The 19757-nt window shown below is 43.1% G+C and overlaps 1 pseudogene; it reads left to right on the top strand.

The window, feature by feature from the left end:
- The first annotated feature begins 19409 nt into the window (after window positions 1–19409).
- Window positions 19410–19514, top strand: LOC137371622 (U2 spliceosomal RNA; annotated as a pseudogene).
- Window positions 19515–19757: the final 243 nt, after the last annotated feature.

Here is a 19757-nt window from a genome sequence, read left to right as displayed (position 1 = left end):
CTGGTTGAGTGGGAAAACTTTAATAAATGCTGCGACCTGTGGAGTGATGGGACTGAATTGACAGTGCATTGCTCCTGCCTCGGTTGTAACATATTCAAGATTGATATTGTTAGATTTTTGGACACTACGGGAATCAAAGGATGTGGGTGTTAAGGTGGGAAAGTAAAGTTTTAGTAGAGGATCAGCCATGATCTTATTGAATGGCAGAGCAGGTTCAAGGGGTCGCATGGCCTTCTCCTGCACCTACTTGTTCTTATGTTCTAAGTCATAAAATTATAGAATGTCAATGCTTTTCTCCGTTTTGGTCATTTAGTTGAAACCTACTTCCCTTTTCACTCTCAATACCATTAAATATGGATCTGAAAGTGCCTGACCAGCTTTCCAGCGATTGAGTGCCAGTTTCCGATTGGGGAGACATACGTAATAAGGTTGGCCCTTTTTTCTGAGCCGGACTATTCTTATTTAGTTGAAAACAAGACTCCTAATGGCCAGTTCCTCAGTGGAAAATGTGTGCCCTGTGTCTGGGGAAAAGAAGGCAACACCGGAAGAACCTTTCACTAACTGCTGTCACCCAGCATGGTGCTCTCCACATGTCATGTGGCATGTGTTGCAAGTGCCTTATAAATATTTAAAGAATTAATTAGAAGCCATTTTTATACTGTTACTGTTTTAATTTGTATTCTCAGCTCTGAACATTTCTACAGCTGAATTCTGGTAATAATTGGAGGAAAGTATAGGTGGTCTGATTAGCAAGTTTGCAGACGACACTAAGATTGGTGGAGTAGCAGATAGTGAAGGGGACTGTCAGAGAATACAGCAGAATATAGATAGACTGGAGAGTTGGGCAGAGAAATGGCAGATGGAGTTCAATCAGGGCAAATGCGAGGTGATGCATTTTGGAAGATCCAATTCAAGAGTGAACTATACAGTAAATGGAAAAGTCCAGGGGAAAATTGATGTACAGAGAGATTTGGGTGTTCAGGTCCATTGTTCCCTGAAGGTGGCAACGCAGGTCAATAGAGTGGTCAAGAAGGCATACGGCATGCTTTCCTTCATCGGACGGGGTATTGAGTGCAAGAGTTGGCAGGTCATGTTACAGTTGTATAGGACTTTGGTTCGGCCACATTTGGAATACTGCGTGCAGGTCTGGTCACCACATTACCAAAAGGATGTGGATGCTTTGGAGAGGGTGCAGAGGAGGTTCACCAGGATGTTGCCTGGTATGGAGGGCGCTAGCTATGAAGAGAGGTTGAGTAGATTAGGATTATTTTCATTAGAAAGATGGTGGTTGAGGGGGGACCTGATTGAGGTGTACAAAATCATGAGAGTATAGACAGGGTGGATAGCAAGAAGCTTTTTCCCAGAGTGGGGGATTCAATTACAAGGGGACATGAGTTCAAAGTGAAAGGGGAAAAGTTTAGGGGGGATATGCGTGGAAAGTTCTTTACGCAGAGGGTGGTGGGTGCCTGGAACGCGTTGCCAGCGGAGGTGGTAGACGCGGGCACGATAGCGTCTTTTAAGATGTATCTAGACAGATACATGAATGGGCAGGAAGTAAAGAGATACAGACCCTTAGAAAATAGGCGACAGGTTTAGATAGAGGATTTGGATCGGCGTAGGCTTGGAGGGCCAAAGGGCCTGTTCCTGTGCTGTAATTTTTCTTTGTTCTTTGTTCTCTTTGTTCTAATAATCCATGCATGAAAGAAAGAAGGAAATAACTTGAACTTTTATGCCACCTTTCACGTTATTAGGATGGGCAAACATGCTTCACAACTGATGAATTAGTTTTGAAGGGCAATCACTCTTACAATTTAGGGAAATGGTAGCATAATGTCACTGGGCTAGTAATCCAGCAGGCCAGACAAATGCTCCAGAAACCTGAGTTCATAATCCCACCACAGTAGCTGGTGGAATTGAAATTCAATTAATAAATTTGAAATAAAAAGCTAGTCTCAGTGATAATGACCATCAAACTACCAGATTGTTGTAAAAACCCCTCTGGTTCACTAATGCCCTTTCGGGAAGGAAATCTGCCATCCTTACCTGGTCTGGCCTACATGTGACTCCAGACCCACAACAGTGTGATTGACTCTTAACTGCCCTCTGAAATGGCCGAGCAAGCTACTCAGTTGTATCAAACTGCTACAGAAAAAGAATAAAACTGGCCAGATCACCTGGCATCGACCTAGGCACAAACAACAAATGCACACCCTGCCCAGTTGATCCTGCAAAGTCCTCCTCACTAACATCTGGGGACTTGTGCCAAAATTGGGAGAGTACTCCCACACGTTTTTCATATGGGCTTTAGAATTTCTTCTTTATTTGAACTCAGGAATAGGGTGTTGAAACAAGTAAAAAAAAAATTAATCAGAGAGGTGACAGGAAGAAAGGCTGCTGGGAGTGGAAGCAGGCCCTCCATCACCTTCTCAAGTTACTGACAATAAATGCCAACCTTGAACATCCTGAGAAAGAATTTTTTAAAACTGTAATAAGATGGTTATCGTACTTCTCAAACATCTGAATTGGGATATAAGAGATATCAAACCCTTTTGTTTATAGCTAGGCATCCAATTTATGAGCACCAGGAACAGGAGAGAATAAACTATACCTGTGACTTCAATGGAAGTAAAGTTGGGCATGATGGAGAATGAGCCATCAATCTGCTGCTGCCCACTTTATGCCTCTGCCGAAATTGGATTTCATCCCTATGGGGTAAATCTGCATTTTTCCAAGCAGGTGTAAAACTGGAATTGATGAGAACCTATTTGATTTCCATTTCCATTGAAATAAAAAAAAGTTTTACTTCTGGGCAGCAAGTTGAAAATTCATTCCAGTCTTTCCCAAGGAAGTTTCTTGAAAGTGACCAAATGCATCCCAGACCGCTAGATGGTGTGGGTCTGTGCCCAGGATTTTCCAGATGGTGGGATTCTGGTTTGAGTCATGCCAGCATGCACAACTGCCAAGTGAAGATTAGGTACTTGCCCACATCACGGGGGACAAACACTATAAGACAGGTAGTTCTGTTAAACCTACAGGAGCTATATACTAATAGGGATGCTGGAATATGCTTACCTCTTTAGACTATGGAAGATTGGGATGGCGGGGGGTGGGGGTGGAGGCAGGCACGGGATGCGATGGGGCAGGGGCAACAAATTCTCTCCAGCAGTTGGAAAAAATCTTTTCTGCTGACCAGTTCAAAAGCCTTTGCAAGATTGATAAAAACTACGTAAAAAGGCTTTCCCTCACTTGACAATATTGTTGCAGTTACCTTAGCGCAAAGAGCACATTGATAGTTGATCTATTGGCACAGCAACTTTACCGAAACTGTGGATAAAAATGTTCAGCAAACATGGATATCAATTAGAATTGTGGGGAACCAGTGAGAGTGAGGAACTTAAAGTTATTAATATTAGTAAAACAAAGATATTGGTGAAATTTATAGGACTAAATGTCAACAAATCTCCTGGACCCGAGGGATTTAAAAAGTGGCTGCATATATAGTGGCTGCCTTTGATCTTACAGAATTCCCTAGATTCTAGAACTGTCCATGTGAACTGTAAGTTAGCAAATATAACCCCGCTGTTCAAGAAAGGAGGGAGAGAGAATACAGGGTCATTTAGCCTGACATCAGTAGTAGGTAAAATGTCATGTTGGACAAACATATGAGAGTTTTTTGAGGGTGTAACTACCAGGGTCGATAAAGGGGAACCAATGGATGCCGTATATTTGAATTTTCAGAAATCATGTAATAATATGCCACACAGGAGGTTGTTAAACAAGATGAGGGCTCATTGGACTGGGGGCAATATATTAGCATGGATTGACGATCAGTCAGAAAACAGAGAGGAGGAGTAAATGGGTCATTCTTGGGATGGCAGGGTGTAACTAATGGCATACCATAAAGATCAATGCTTAGGCCTCAGCTATTTACAATCTATATCAATTATTGAGATGGGGGGACTGAGTGCAATATATCCAAGTTTGCTGATGACACAAAGCTAGCAATGTATGTTGTGAGGAACGCGCAAAGAGGCTACAAAGGGATATAGAACAGTTGCGTGATTGGGCAAGAAGGTGGCAGATAGAGTATAATGTGTGAAATTATCCACTTTGGTAGGAAAAATGGAAAAGCAGAATTTTTAAAATTAGGGTAGAGAGTAGTAAATGTTGATATTCAGAGGGATTTTGGGGTCCTTGTACACAAATTACAGAAAGTTCACATATAGGCACAGCAGTTAGTTAGGAAGGCAAATGATCGGTTAGCCTTTATTGTAAGGAGGTTGGCGTATGAGTAAGGAATCTTGCTAGAATTATATAGGGTTTTGGTGAGATCACACCTGGAGTATTGTGCACTGTTTTGGTCTCCTTACTTAAGGAAACATATACTTGGCTTAGAGGAGTGCAAGAAAAGTTCACAAGATTACTTTCTGGGATGAGAGGACTTTCCTGTGAGTAGAGATTAAGTAGAATGCGGCTATATTCCCCGGAGTTTAGAAGAATGAGAGATGTTGAGAGGCTTTTCCCCTGGCTGGAGAGAGATAGAACTTGGGATCATAGTCTCAGACTAAGGGGTCAGCCATTAGAACTGAGATGAAGAAAAATGTCATCACTCTGGAATTCTCCACCCAGAGAGCTATGGATGCTCAGTTAGTTCAGTATATCCATGACTGAGATTGATAGGTGATTTTTGGGCACCAAGGTAATCAAGGGATATAGGAATAGGGTGGGAAAGTGGAGTTGATGTACAAGTTCAGCCATGATCTTATTAATTGGGCCATATGGTCAACTCCTGCTCCTATTTCTTATGGTCTTACGTTCTTACTTGCAATCTTTTAGGAATGACCCATGCGAATACCTTCCCAGCAACATCAGAGAGAGAAATTTTTCTATAGCAATAGACTTAAATAAAAACTGACACCAATAGGTTAAAATAGAATTTACATTATAAAAATATAGGATTGTGATGAAAATGTACAGTAGTTGGCAGATTCCAGAATAACCTCCCTTCCCCGACCCGTAATAGGGCAAACCCACAATCATCTAGTTCGGGAGCTGGAAAACAATCTGCTCTGTAATTAGAGGTTAGATCAGATAAATCCTATAATAACCTTTCTAGGAATTGACAGGACTTACACTTGTCCCTTAGGACTCTACTTAACCTCATGAACCTCAGTATAACGCCTGGGAGAGGAAGAGTCGACCATTTGTATAGGAATTCCCTAACAATTCAAAAAATCTAATGTTGTAGGTGATGCAGAAAACACATCTTTGAAACTGTTCAACATTACTCATTATTAGGTGTAAGGTTCATTTGTGTAGTTAGTACCATTTTAGAGGACTAAGAAATGGCCTTAAATTTACAGATTGAAACTTCAGGCATACAAACGAGAAATTATTAGTGGCATTATCCCTTTAAGTCATAGAATCAGTGCTGGAATTATTGAAATACATTTCACTAGAACCATGTATATTTGCCTTTGGGAATAAAATTATGATCAAAAATGATTTTATATAGTTCCCCCAAGTTACTTGGTGGGTAGATGCATGTATATTGCATGTGGGTAGATGCACTCTGTGGGATGGTAGTGAACGATGCAGATTCAGCAGATCCCATGTTCAATCTCTAAGCCTATGCTGAGATAACTGATATTAGCTGTGGCAACAATGTCTCAGTGTCCCGGAGAGAGAAGAAATAGCCGGAATCCCAACCTTTAGTTACAAATAACTGTGGCCTGCTGGAGGGGGAGGGGGCGGGGTGTTACTAGAATGGAAGTGGCGAGGCAGGGGGCGTGGGTGGAGGATGTGTCAGCAGCAAATGGCTGCTTAAAAGATGAGCATAATTAAAGGATGCAATCGCTTAAAGTTAGATGGGCTCTTATGGGTACAAAAATGTTTGTAGCTTTTATAAAGTTTTCTCATTTTTAAAACCAATATTTTAGCTTTGTTTGGGTAATAAAAATACAAAAAATGTGGAGGAGGGATACCAAGTCTTTGGCCTAGAGATAGAGCAGTGAAACACTTGAATTACCTGTTTTATGCCTGGTGAAGTGTTAGAGATGTTGTTGCACAAGCTGATAGGAAGGAGGATGGCACTGAATGCCGCTCTAGGGCACCCTCCTCATAGGGCAGCATTGCAACATACCTGGAAGGAGGTGCAGGTACAGAAACTGAGGGTACAGTTGCCTGTGCATGGCAGCTGCAGGTGTCCTTGCAGCAGATAGCACAGCTCAGTCAATGCCTCCCTGGTGATTTGGAACATCGGGAGGCAAAGTTGCTCTCACCAAATCATATAAGTGTGTCTCCCTTGAAAATGTTGATATGAGGATTCTGCATGTTGGGTACAATTTTCCTGATGCACAGTCTAATTTGGCTCACACCCTTCTGTTTCTCCCAAAGACATAGTTAAAGGGTGATTCCTTTGGGGCATCCAATTGTGTCTATCTGGAACCAGGGAACACAGTCTCAGAATAAGGGTCAGGCCATTTAAGACTGAGATGAGGAGGAATTTCTTACTCAGAGGGTGGTGAATTCTCTACCCGAGGGCTGTGGAAGGTCAATCATTGAGTATGTTCAAGACAGAAATCGATAGAATTCTGGATACTAATGACATCAAGGGATATGGGGATAGTGGGGAAAAATGGCGTAGAGGTCGATGGTCTGTTTGAATGGCAGAGCAGCCTCGACAGGCTGAACGACCTACTCCTGCTCCTATTTCCTATGTCCCTATATGCCTAAAACATGGAGATTTCATAATAATGGGAGGCCAAAACATTTAGCACAAAGTCCTCCAAGCAAATAATTGCTGAAAACACCCCAGCAAAACCAACTTCAAACTAGAGCAATAAGTCTTCTAATGGGCCTTTATAAATGTACAACCACATTCAGCACAGTCCCCAGTATCCGTGGTTCTGATTTTAAATGGACAGATTTATGCCTCACCACTATCCCATGCAAACTCTGGGGGATTGGGTGGATGGCTGAAATTATGTTCTCATGGTTTCATCTACATATTGCACTTGAGAAACAGCAGGTGCTTTTAGTGCCACTCGAAAACCTGACTGAAAAATTAAGTGGGACTTTAAATGGATGGAGCTTCAGCCTTTTCAGTCTCTACACATATACACTTTACATCCATTTGTTTGTTCTAATTGATAGGAAAATCTATGCCATTTATGTGTACATTGCATGAGGGCAGAACTGGATTTTCATAGTTGAATGGTCGACTTACAATCATTTTTCTGGCTAATTATAAAAATGACCATTCTGCGGTAACAGACAGCTACTAGTGTCTGTAGGACTGCATCCAACTTGAGTTAACTTACATTTCTATAATAAGCATTTAACAGGGTGGACGAAAACTGGGTGCTGAGCAGGAGAGAAAATGGGCTAAAGAGGAATGGAGTTCTTAGGACGCTTTTGGGAACTGAGAGTTAATAAGATGGCACAGCATTTAGGATTTAGAGAGAGAATTGTGGAGCCAGGAGTGTACTGACCAAAGGAGCAGACACTGACAGTGCAGTGGAGGATCAGAAGACCAGTATCGGCGGAGTGGAGTGTATGTACAGTAAAGACCAGCTAGAGCACATTGCTGAGGTAGGATTCTGCAGACTATAAAAGAACTTAAGGCAAGGATGACATCTTAAGAAAGAAAGAATATGCATTTCTCTAGCATCTCAGATTACTGATCAATTCCTTTTGAAGTGCAATCAGTTTTTTTTATTTCCAAAATATACTTTATTCATAAAATCTGTAAAAAAATACATGACAAAACAGTTCCAAAGAGCACAAAGTCAAACAATACAAAGAGTGCAAAGGAGATCAGTTTCCTTCAATACAGGAGTGAGTTGCCTCACAATCCTTCCATTTCATTTGACATGCCATGTACATTTTACAGCAAACAAATATTTTCTCGTTACAGTTTGAGGGGTTTTCCATGGATCCAGACCCTCAGTTCACCTTGATGGGGAGGACCTTACACAGTGGTCTTTCCCCATTGAGCCTTTGCCGCGGCTGCCCCTAGCTTTAGTGCGTTCCTCAGCACGTAGTCCTGGACCTTGGAATGTGCCTGTCTGCAACATTCGGTCGTGGACAAATCTTTGCGCTAGAAGACCAGTAGGTTTCGGGCAGACCAAAGGGTGTCTTTCACCAAATTGATAGTCCTCCAGCAGCAGTTGATGTTTATCTCGGTGTGCGTCCCTGGGAACAGCCCGTAGGGCACAGACTCCTGTGTTACAGAGCTGCTTGGGATGAATTGCGACAAAATCCACTGCATCTCTTTCCACACCTGCTTTGCAAAGACACATTCCAGAAAGAGGTGGACAACCGTCTCTTCCCCATCACAGCCACCTCGAGGGCAATCAGTGTTGTTTCAGAGGCAAATACAGCAGCCAAATTGCACATAGCAAAGTCCAACAAATATTGATGAGATGAGTGACCAATTGACCTCTTTTGGTGGTAGTGGTTGAGGGTTGAATTCTAGCTTAGGACACTGTGAAAACTTGCTCTTCTTTGATATAGCGCCATGGGATTTTTATATCAAACCAAACTGCCTTGGTTAAATATCAGCCTAAATTATGTACTCAAATTCTGGAGTGGGCTTCACATCTACAACCTTTTGACCCAGAGAGTAATACCAGCGAGCTAAACTGATACAAACTCAATTTGCCAGACACAGGGAGCTAATGGAGTTTGGGAAGGATGGGAGTGATGGGATTACAGGATAAGAGACATATAGATGCTCGCAAGAGCCGAAGAAGGTTGTTCAGGTTTTGCCAGCATCGAACCAGAGGCAATTTTGGCTCAACCATGTCTTAAAGTCTAGGCACAACGTAGCTTAGCACATTCATGTTATCAGGATTCAACTTTATCTCTGACAACATGTTGTACAAAGTGCTTTGGTTTCCTAGCTTAAGTAGCTGTCAAAATAAAACTCAGGAAAATATTTTTTATCAGTTCTAGGTACTTTGAATAATATTTATCTAAATTAAGCTTAGCACACTGTGTAAACTAGTTTTGTGTTGTTAAGGTGGGCTGCGGATAGGGCAGCTGTTACTGTTATATTCTGGAAAGCCTTGTGTTTGCACAGTCCTTTGACAGTAAATATCACACCCAGTTCCCGTCCACTGACTGCTACTTTTCAGGACTCCTGGATCCCTGTTAAACAACTCATCTTTTTCTCATTACAACAAGCCATTACCCAAAATGGCGCCAGTCTACGTTATAACCATATCCATTAATCATGCTACAGAAAATGACTTACTCTAGTCATAAATAAATAAGATTAGTTCTGACATCTGTATAAGCAACAGAATGATGCCATCCATATCTGGTACTACAATCTGACTTTGTTCCTCTATTCGCTTTGTTTTCTAGTCTAATTTTTCCCCTCTTAATTTGTTTCCCTTTTGCCAGAGCTCTCTTAAAGGTGATGACTATGCTGAATTACAGTTCCACAGATGGCAGTCGCCTCTCAACATGAGCATATCAGTTACCCTGAAAGGGGACGGGACTCTTTGGGATTCTCACAGAAAAAAAGGATTTGCTGAAAATACTTCATGGAGTTATTCTGGGGAGGGGGCAGGGGTGATATGGGGGAGGCTTCCCAAATGACCAGTCTGCCCCTCACTACCCATACCTCACCTTAATGACTAGTCTTTTGTACAAGCCTAGATAATGAGTATTGTCAACTCAATTGGTGGATCTTTCAAACAGATTGCATCATTATCTAGATGCCTTTTTGCCTTCTAATGCTTCCCCTTTTTCTGAAGACACTGATTCTTCCAAGGATACACGGCACCCTCTGATACTTCCCCAATGACCATTCATCAAGCAGAAGCCTAGATAATAAATATCAATAGGTTATTTAACCATGTGGGGCATCAGAAATGTGCCCAATCCTGTCCTCACTCATTCAAGATTTACAAGCATGCACTTTACAACTGCAATTGGAAGCAATAATCTTGTTGAATTTTCCCTTTTTTTTTTAGCCCAGGCAAACTCAGGTCAATTGTAGTGCCTGTAACAGTCATCTGGGCTGAGATGAGCTAAATCAGTACAGATGGGAGATTGAACCTGGGACCTTCCTGGAGTGTATGATTTAATATAACCCCAGCCACACGTTGATCAACGAGGCAATCAGTAGGGCACAAAATCTTTTTCTGATCACAATTTAGTGCTTTATTGCACTTGCTAGTAACTGCATTAACAGAATTTCTACAGCTAAATGACTTCAGTGATCTTCAAACAGGCAAGAGGAGAACCTTCATTTCATTTGTTGGGTTTAGTCATTAATGCTGAGGGGCAAAGATATGTGAAAAAGTCATTGTAATGTCAGACTGTGAAATAATACTTCATCTTATCAGTTGACTTCTGGTGACTGAAAGGATACGATTGTAATAAATGAGCAGTCTTCCTGGCACTTAAATGTGGGTGCTGCTAGTCAGAACTTTGCATTTCAAACACCTGTCATTTCCTGTGAAAGGTCAAGGAAAGGTGAGGTACCTGCCATTAAAATCAGGATTATTTGCATCTTTGCCTAATCTGCAATCAGATAGAAATGATTAGAATCTCTAACAACTAATTTTCAAAACTCTTGGTGTAGTTGTGACATACTGTAAACAGAAGCTTATAATAGGATGCTATTAATAGAGCTTAATATTATATTTCTGATCTGAGATCAGTAGATACAGGGTACAAGTAACAGCTGGCAATACCCAAGTAACATTGCAGGCTGCAAATTGCAATCTGCCCACAGGAGACATCTCTGTGTGCTGTGCTTACATGCATATTCAGAACTCCACTTCCAGGCCACTAAATGTTTTGTTTTGTCATTGTGGATGGGACCATCTATTATCTCAGAATGTTGAAAAAAGCTCTGCAGCAAATTTATGAAGTAACCAGGAGGTTTGTCTGAACACTTTTAAAAATCAACTTTAAATCAGATTAAAAATGAAGTTGACATGATTTCAAATCCAAATGATGCAAACTGAGCTCAAGACAATCAAGCACCACTTACTTAGAAACATAGAAAATAGGAGCAGGAGTAGGCCATTTGGCCCTTCGAGCCTGCTCCGCCATTCATTATGATCATGGCTGATCATCCAACTCAGTAACCTGTTCCCGCTTTCTCCCCAGACCCTTTGATCCCTTCAGACCCAAGAGCTCTATCTAACTCCTTCTTGAAAACATACAATATTTTGGCCTCAACTGCTTTCTGTGGTAGCGAATTCCACAGGCTCACCACTCTCTTGGTGAAGAAATTTCTCCTCATTTCAGTCCTGAAAGGTTTACCCCGTATCCTTAGACTATGACCCCTGGTTCTGGAATTCCCCACCATCGGGAACATCCTTCCTGCATCTACCCTGTCAAGTCCTGTTAGAATTTTATAGGTTTCCATGAGATCCCCCCTCACTCTTCTGAACTCCAACAAATATAATCCTAACCGACTCAGTCTCTCCTCATATGTCAGTCCCGCCATCCCAGGAATCAGTCTGGTAAACCTTCGCTGCACTCCATCTATAGCAAGAACATCGTTCCTCAGATAAGGAGACCAAAACTGCACACAATATTCCAGGTGTGGCTTCACCAAGGCCCTGTATAATTGCAGCAAGACATACCTGCTTCTGTACTCGAATCCTCTCTCTATGAAGGCCAACATACCATTTGTCTTTTTTACCATTTGCCTGTTGGTCCTGCACACTTACCTTCAGTGTGTACGAGAACACCCAGGTCTCGCTGCATATTCCCCTCTCTCAGTTTATAGCCATTCAGATAATAATCTGCCTTCCTGTTTTTGCTACCAAAGTGGATAACCTCACATTTATCCACATTATACTGCATCTGCCATGCATTAGCCCACTCACTCAACTTGTCCAAATCACCCTGAAGCCTCTCTGCATCCTCCTCATAACTCACCCTCCCACCCAGTTTTGTGTCATCTGCAAATTTGGAGATATTACATTTAGTTCCCTCATCTAAATCATTAATATATATTGTGAATAGCTGGGGTCCTAGCACCGATCCCTGCGATACCCCACTAGTCACTGCCTGCATTCAGAAAAAGACCCTTTTATCCATACTCTTTGTTTCCTGTCTGCCAACCAATTTTCTACCCATTGCAATACACTACATCCAATCCCATGCGCTTTAATTTTACATGCTAATCTCTTATGTGGGACTTTGTCAACAGCCTTCTGAAAGTCCAAATAAACCACATCCACTGGCTCCCCCTCATCAACTCTACTGGTTACATCCTCAAAGAATTCTAGTAGATTTGTCAAGCATGATTTCCCATTCGTAAATCCATGCTGACTCTGCCCGATTCTGCCACTGTTCTCTAAGTGCTCTGCTATAAAATCTTTGATAATGGACTCTCGAATTTTCCCCACTACCGACGTCAGGCTGACTGGTCTATAATTCCCTGCTTTCTCTCTACCTCCCTTTTTAAATAGTGGGGTTACATTAGCTACCCTCCAATCTGTAGGAACTGTTCCAGAATCTGTAGAATCTTGGAAGATGACCACCAATGCATCCACTATTTCTAGGGCCACTTCCTTAAGTACTCTGGGATGCAGACCATCAGGCCCTGGGGATTTATCGGCCTTCAATCCCATCAATTTCCCCAACACCATTTCTCTACTAATACTGATTTCCTTCAATTCCTCTCTCTCACTAAGCCCTGTGTTCCCCAACATTTCTGGTACGATATTTGTGTCCTCCTTTGTGAAGACAGAACCAAAGAATGCATTTAGTTGGTCAGCCATTTCTTTGTTCCCCATAATAAATTCCCCTGTTTCTGACTGTAAGGGACTTACATTTGTCTTCACCAATCTTTTTCTCTTCACACACCTATAGAAACTTTCACACTTAGTGCATTCAGAAATGAGATCACTATCTAACCGTAGAATTATGCTGCCACTTTTGTGTTGATACACAGCCACTATCTGAACTGTGGGATGAGGTTAAAGCCTTGAAATTATGTCTTTCTTGTTTTTCAGCAGACCCTGTTTGACTTTTGTTGCTGCCAATGGATTGTCATAGTAAATGCCAACAGCCTGTGCACTCCTTCAGGAGATGGTGGTTGGGTGTTTTGTTTGCTGGAGCTGGCCATTACCTGGCGCTTACATGGTGCAAATGTCATATGCCACTTGTTAGCCCTAGACTGGATATTTTTTTTAAATGCTTTCATGGGATGTGAGCATCGCTGGCAAGGCCAGCATTTATTGTCCATCCCTAATTGCCCAAGAGAAGGTGGTGGTGAGCCACCTTCTTGAACAGCAACAGTCCATGTGGTGTAGGTACACCAACAGCACTGTTAGGGAGGGAGTTGCAGGTTTTTGACCCAGTGACATTGAAGGAACAGCGATATAGTTCCATGTCAGGATGATGTGTAACTTAGAGGGGAACTTGCAGGTGGTGATGTTCCTACGCATCTGCTGCCCTTGCCCTTCTAGGTGGTTGAGGTCGCAGATTTGGAAGGTGCTGTCGAAGGAGCCTTAGTGCGTTGCTGCAGTGTACCTTCTAGACGGTACACACTGCACTGTATGTCAGTGGCGGAGAGCGTGAATGTTTAAGGTGGTGGATGGGGTGCCGATCAAGTGGGCTGCTTTGCCCTGGATGAGGTTGAGCTTCTTGAGTGTTTTTGGAGCTGCACTCATCCAGGCAAGTGCAAAGTATTCCATTACACTCCTGACTTATGTCTCGTAGGTGGTGGACAGGCTTTGGGGAGTCAGGAGATGAGTTACTCACCACAGAACTCCCAGCCTCTGACCTGCTCTTGTAGCCACAATATTTATATGGTTGGTTTAGTTAAGTTTCTGTTCAATGGTAACCCCCTCCAGGATGTTGATGGTGAGGGATTGAGCAATGCTAATGCCATTGAATGTCAAGGGGAGTTGGTTAGATTCTCTCTCGTTGGAGATGGCATTTGTGTTTCATTAATGTTACCTGCCACTTTTCAGCCCAAGCCTGAATGTTGTCCAGGTCTTGCTGCAGGTGGGTACGGATTGCTTTAGTGTCTGATGCGTTGCGAATGGTACTGAACATTATACAATCTTCAGCAAACATCCCCACTTATGACCTTAAGTTGGAGGGAAGGTCAGTAATGAAGCAGCTGAAGATGGTTGGGCCTAGGACACTACCTTGAGAAACTCCTATGTCCTGAAGCTTAGATGTTTGGCCTCCAACAAACACAATCATCTTTCTTTGTGCTTGGTATGACACCAATCAGTGAAGAGTTTTCCCCCGATTCCTATTGACTTCAATTCTGCTACGGCTCCTTGATGCCACACCCAGATAAATGCTGCCTTGATGTCAAGACCAGTCACCCTCAGCTCACCTCTGGAATTTAGCTCTTTTGTCTATGTTTGGACCAAGGCTGTAATGAGGTCTGGAGCTGACTAAGCTCCAGTAACAACTGGAGTTCCGAAGAAGGGTCGCTGACCCGAAACGTTAACTCTGCTTCTCTTTCCACAGATGTTGCCAGACCTGCTGAGTGATTCCAGCATTTCTTGTTTTTGTTTCTGGAGCTGACTAACCCTGGCAGAACCCAAACTGAGCATTGTTGAGTAGGTTATTGCTGTGTAAGTGCCACTTGATAGCACTGTCGACGACACCTCCCATCACTTTGCTGATGATTGCGAGTAGACTGATGGGGTAGTAATTGGCCGGATTGGATTCGTCCTGCCTTTTGTGGACAGGATATAGCTGGGCAATTTTCCACATTGTCACGTAGATGCCAGTGTTATAGCTGTACTGAAACAGCTTAGCTAGGGGCATGGCTAGTTCTGGAGCACAAGTTTTCAGTACTATTGCCGGAGTGTTGTCAGGGCCCATAGCCATTGCAGTATCCAGTGTCTTCAGCCGTTTCTTGATATCATGTGTAGTGAATCGAATTGGCTGAAGCCTGGCATCTGTGATGCTGGGGAACTCAGGAGGAGGCCGAGATGGATTATTCATTCGACTCTTCTGGCTGAAGGTTATTGCAAATGCTTCTGCCTTGTCTTTTGTACTGACGTGCTGGGTACCCCCATCATTGAGGATGGGGATATTTCTGCATCCTCCTCGTCCAGTTGGTTGTTTCATTATCCACCACCATTCACGACTGGATGTGACAGGATTGCAGAGCTTTGATCTGATCCGTTGGTGTGGGATTGCTTATCTCTGTCTATCACATGCTGCTTCCATTGTTTAGCATACATGTAGTCCTGTGTTGTAGCTTCACCAGGTTGGCACCTCATTTTTAGGTATGCCTGGTGCTGCTCCTGGCATGTTCTCCTGCACTCCTCATTGAACCAAGGTTGATCCCCTGGCTTGACGGTAATGGTAGAATGAGGGATATGCTGGGCGATGAGGTTACAGACTGTGGTTGAATACAGTTCTACTGCTGATGATGGTCCACAGCGCATCTTGGATGCCCAGTTTTGAGTTGCCGAATCTGTTGCTCTAATCTTGCTATAGGCTGACATGGAATGTTTTATTCTCAGAGATGTTCTAAACATGGTACAATTATGTCTCTATGCCCTGATCCAATTATACTCAACCCTCTAACTCAGCTTCACCTGAAGAGTACACTTGATCATGTCACCCTGTATGCACCAGCACAGGAGATCCACTAGTATATTTTAAATGTTAAAAGTAGTGCTTATGAGTCTCAATTGACTCTTGATTTTTGCCCAACCAGAAAGTAATACTCAAATGAGTATTGATTTGAAGCATTATTACAAATTTTGGGTTTGCCTTAGATATTTTCATGGGTTACGCAATGCATGTCATTCCCATTGCCGTCCCCACATTTTATGTTTAGATGTTTGTCAATACTGCTTAATATCTAATCATACGATAGCAGAACCTTGAGGTATAACAATAGAGACCTTACATGATCTGTATTGTATATCATGGGGGTGAATTCAATTGTTGGTTGGTTGGGTGGGGGGGGGGTGCAAAATGGGCAGTATACATTCTATTGTACAACTGCCCTGTTTTCCTTTCCACTGATTTCAATGCATACACAGAAACGAAAAAATTGTAAAATTTTTGTGTGTGATTTGTCAAGTTCTGAAATTTGGCAAGCATTAGAGGCATAAATACTCAATACTGATGCTCAGTCTAAACAAGAGTGGTTAGCAACTATACATAGTGACCAAAACTCTACACACATCTCCAAATGCAAGCAAACTTAGGCAATATGCAACATCAACATAACTTCTGGACATTTGAACTCAAACTGGTTTGGAAATAAAACTTCAACATCCTATTAGTTTTGCTTACTTCTGCCTCAAGTTAGATGAAAGTGGCAACAGTGAATCTCTGACTATGCTGGTATCACAATTTTCTGCAGAGATGATCTTCACATAAGTATTGTTTCCCAAAATAAATAGAATGCCATTTGTATCAGTATATAATATTGCACTTACAGCAATCAATATAGAGAGGGTCAGAATACAAACTCTACATAGTTTTTGCTGGTATGTATCAGCTATTCTATTCAGACTATTTAACTAGAGCAAACTCTGGCCTTCAAAGTGCCTTTTTATGCAAACTGTTAGAATTGCATTAAAGAAGTAGAATGACACATGATCAAAAGAAACTAATAAACATAGAGTTGACTAGATGAACTAATATGCAAACAAACCAATTAATGTTTGTTTACCAGTAGTTGTCATGTTACTGCATTGATAGATAAAATATAATGATAAACCCTTTGCTCCAAGTAATGATCTTGGAAATGGATATAGAAATATGTTTTACTACCAAATTTTAAAATGTGTCCTTTCAGGATTTGTTTTATCTGTGCTCAGCGAGTCCTGCATTGTATTTTGATAAGAAAAATAATCTTATCATACACTGTCTTGAGTTTATAGCTGAAACAGATTTCCTATTCTGTTGGGTGTGGCGGTGTGAAACAATAGGGGCATTGGAGGAGGATGGCATTGTCACCTGTGTCAAAGACTGCAGAGAGATAATGAGGACGAGGAGCAATGGTCAGAGTCACAGATGTTATAATTTGTGACTTTGATTATTTCAATTTCCGTGCTGTAACAGTGGTGAAAACCTAATAGGAGATATTCATGGAGTCATTATGGCAGAGAATGCGGCCGTTTGGCCCATCAAGTCTATGCTGGCTCTCTGTGGAGCATTCCAGTCATTCCCATTCCCCTTTTCTATCCCCATAGCCCTGTAAGTTTATTTCCCTCCAGTACCTGTCTAATTTCCTTTTGAAATCATTGACTGTCTCCGCTTTCAACAACCTCATAGGCAGTGAGTCCCAGGTCATTACCACTCGCTGCATAAAAAAGTTCTTCCTCACATCCCCTTGCATCTTTTGCCCAAATCCTTAAATCTGTGTCCCCTGGTCCTTGTACCATCAGCTAATGGAAGCAGCTTTTCTTTGTCTACCTTATCTAAACCTGTCATAATCTTGTACACCTTTATCAAATCTCTTTTGCTCCAAGGAGAACAACCCCAGCTTTTCCAACCTGGCCTTGTAGCTAAAATCCCTCATTCCTGGAACCATTTTGCACCCCGTCAAGGACTCTCACATCCTTCCTAAAGTGTGGCGACCAGAACTGAACACAATACTCTAGGTGTGGCTGAACCAGATCTTCAAAAAGGTTCAGCATAACTTCCCTGCTTTTGTACTCAATGGGCTGGATTTTCCTGAAGACCATCAAGTCTCGCTGCCAGAGTTGCTAGGTTCCCACTGCTGGCAATATAACGAGGTGGCAGGAAGACATCGGGCTCCCCTCCTGATGCCTACCCCCACCATGTTGCTAGCTCTCCCACCTCCCAGCCTGTCACCAAAGGGCTGGGAAAGTTCAGCCCCATACCTCTATTTATGAAGCCCAAGATCCCATATGCTTTACTAACCACTCTCTCAATATGTCCTACCACCTTTAAAGATCTATGCACATGAACCCCCAAGTCCTTCTGTCCCTGCACTCTTTAGAACTGTGCCATTAAGTCTCTGTTGCCTCTCCCTATCCTCCCTTCTGCCAACATGCATCACCTCAGACTTCTCTGTATTAAATTCCATATGCCACTTGTCTGCCCATTCTGCTATCGCTATCCTATCTATGTCCAGTTGCAGTCAATTTTTTTATTCTTTCAAGGGATGTGAGCATCGCTGACAAGGCTGGCATTTGTTGCCCATCACTAATTGTCCTTGATCGGTATCATCTTCACTATTTGCCATACCTCCAAGCTTGGTATCATCGGCAAATTTTGAAATTTTACTCTGGGCTGGATTTTGTGTGGCCCCTTGAGGCAGGATCGGAGGCGGTGGTGGGCACAGAGTATCGCGATGGGTGACGGGGAGGTGGCGGGGAAAAGGGCCCATCACCTCTCTGTCATCAAGTGATCATCCTGGGGGTGGGTTAGCCCAACAATGACCTTCCCAACCAGCGGCCAATTGAAGCCAATTAAGGGTCCCTTCCCGCTGCCACTGGGATCTTACCAGCAGTGAGGGGGCCTCTGCCACACAGGGGGGTTGCCTTGTAACATGCAGGCTTGGGGTGTGTCCCTCCTCCATGTGCAATTTGTGGCCCACGGAGGACCCCCCACCAGGAACCAGTTTACCCTCCGGGACCACCCTTCCCTTGGACTGCAAGGCCATCCCCCTAGCCCCCCTCACTGGGGCCTTCTGGACTGGCCCCGGCAGCCCCGCCTCACCTACCTCTTGTCCGGCGTTCCAGCGCTGGGCCTGGGTCCGAGGCCTCTTTGGTACTGCCAGTGGCCTCCACTCCTGGTGGCGCTGCCGATACTGCTGAACTGCTGGCCCTCTGACTGGCCAGTAGCTAATGGAGGCGGATTCCCATCTTGAAAGAGACAGGAATCCCGCCTCCTGAAACTTTGATTTAAAAGACGAGAGGATCGCCCCAGGGGTTCGGGGAGTGTGTGAAAAGGCAGAGGCAGGGTTCCCCCCGCTTTTTTGGCCCAGCGCCAGGAGCCCCGCCTCCAGCTCAAATCCAACCCTTTGTATTCCAATATCCAAGTCATTCATATATATCAAAAAAAGCTGTGACCCTAGCACTGAACCTTGGCAAACATCGCTGTCTAACATCCTCCAGTCTGAAAAACAACCATTCACCACAACTTGCTGTTTTCTGTCCTTCAGCCAATTTTTAAAAATCCAAGCTCCACGTTCAAACAGAGTTGCAGAAAAGATGGCCAAGGATTTAGGAATAATTATGGATTACTGTACACGTTTTGGTTATGTAGATCAGAAGTAATTTGTGCCATTTCTGTCTGGAAGCAGTGAGCTGAATCCAAGTCTGCGTTCCTGGGAAATCCAATGAAAATTTAAAACATTTGACAAACAAGAAGAGATTTGTCTGCATTTGACTGGCTTTATCCCACCTACTGTGCTTCAAAGAGTCCATAATTCTGAAGGCGGTTTCGGATTGATCAGGTTGCCTGCTTCTCGGCCTTTTGGCTAAGATCCAGTGTAGTATCTGTTCTTATACTTACCAAGCAGGGGAGAAACCATGATCAGTGGCTTTTGATCCTGGGTATGCTTTGAGTAAAATGGCTATAACCAATCTTCGAGCTTCAGGCCAGGGAGTGCGTAACACTGTTCGGGTGGTGGTGAAGGACAAGGAAGGAGATGCACCGGTTGATTGCACCTTCTTCATCAAGAAAATCCTAATCGATTGCTGTGGATTCCAAGCTACGGACATCTTCTGCCTGCAGGATTTCCCCAGCAGTGGATATTTCGACGTGACATTTAAGAATGTGGCGGGATGCATCAAGTTGCTGAAGGT

Source organism: Heterodontus francisci, chromosome 6 (assembly GCF_036365525.1).
Source record: "Heterodontus francisci isolate sHetFra1 chromosome 6, sHetFra1.hap1, whole genome shotgun sequence".
NCBI lineage: Eukaryota > Metazoa > Chordata > Chondrichthyes > Heterodontiformes > Heterodontidae > Heterodontus > Heterodontus francisci.
Note: the sequence above shows the minus strand (reverse complement) of the source record. Positions and strands in the feature narration are given on the sequence as shown.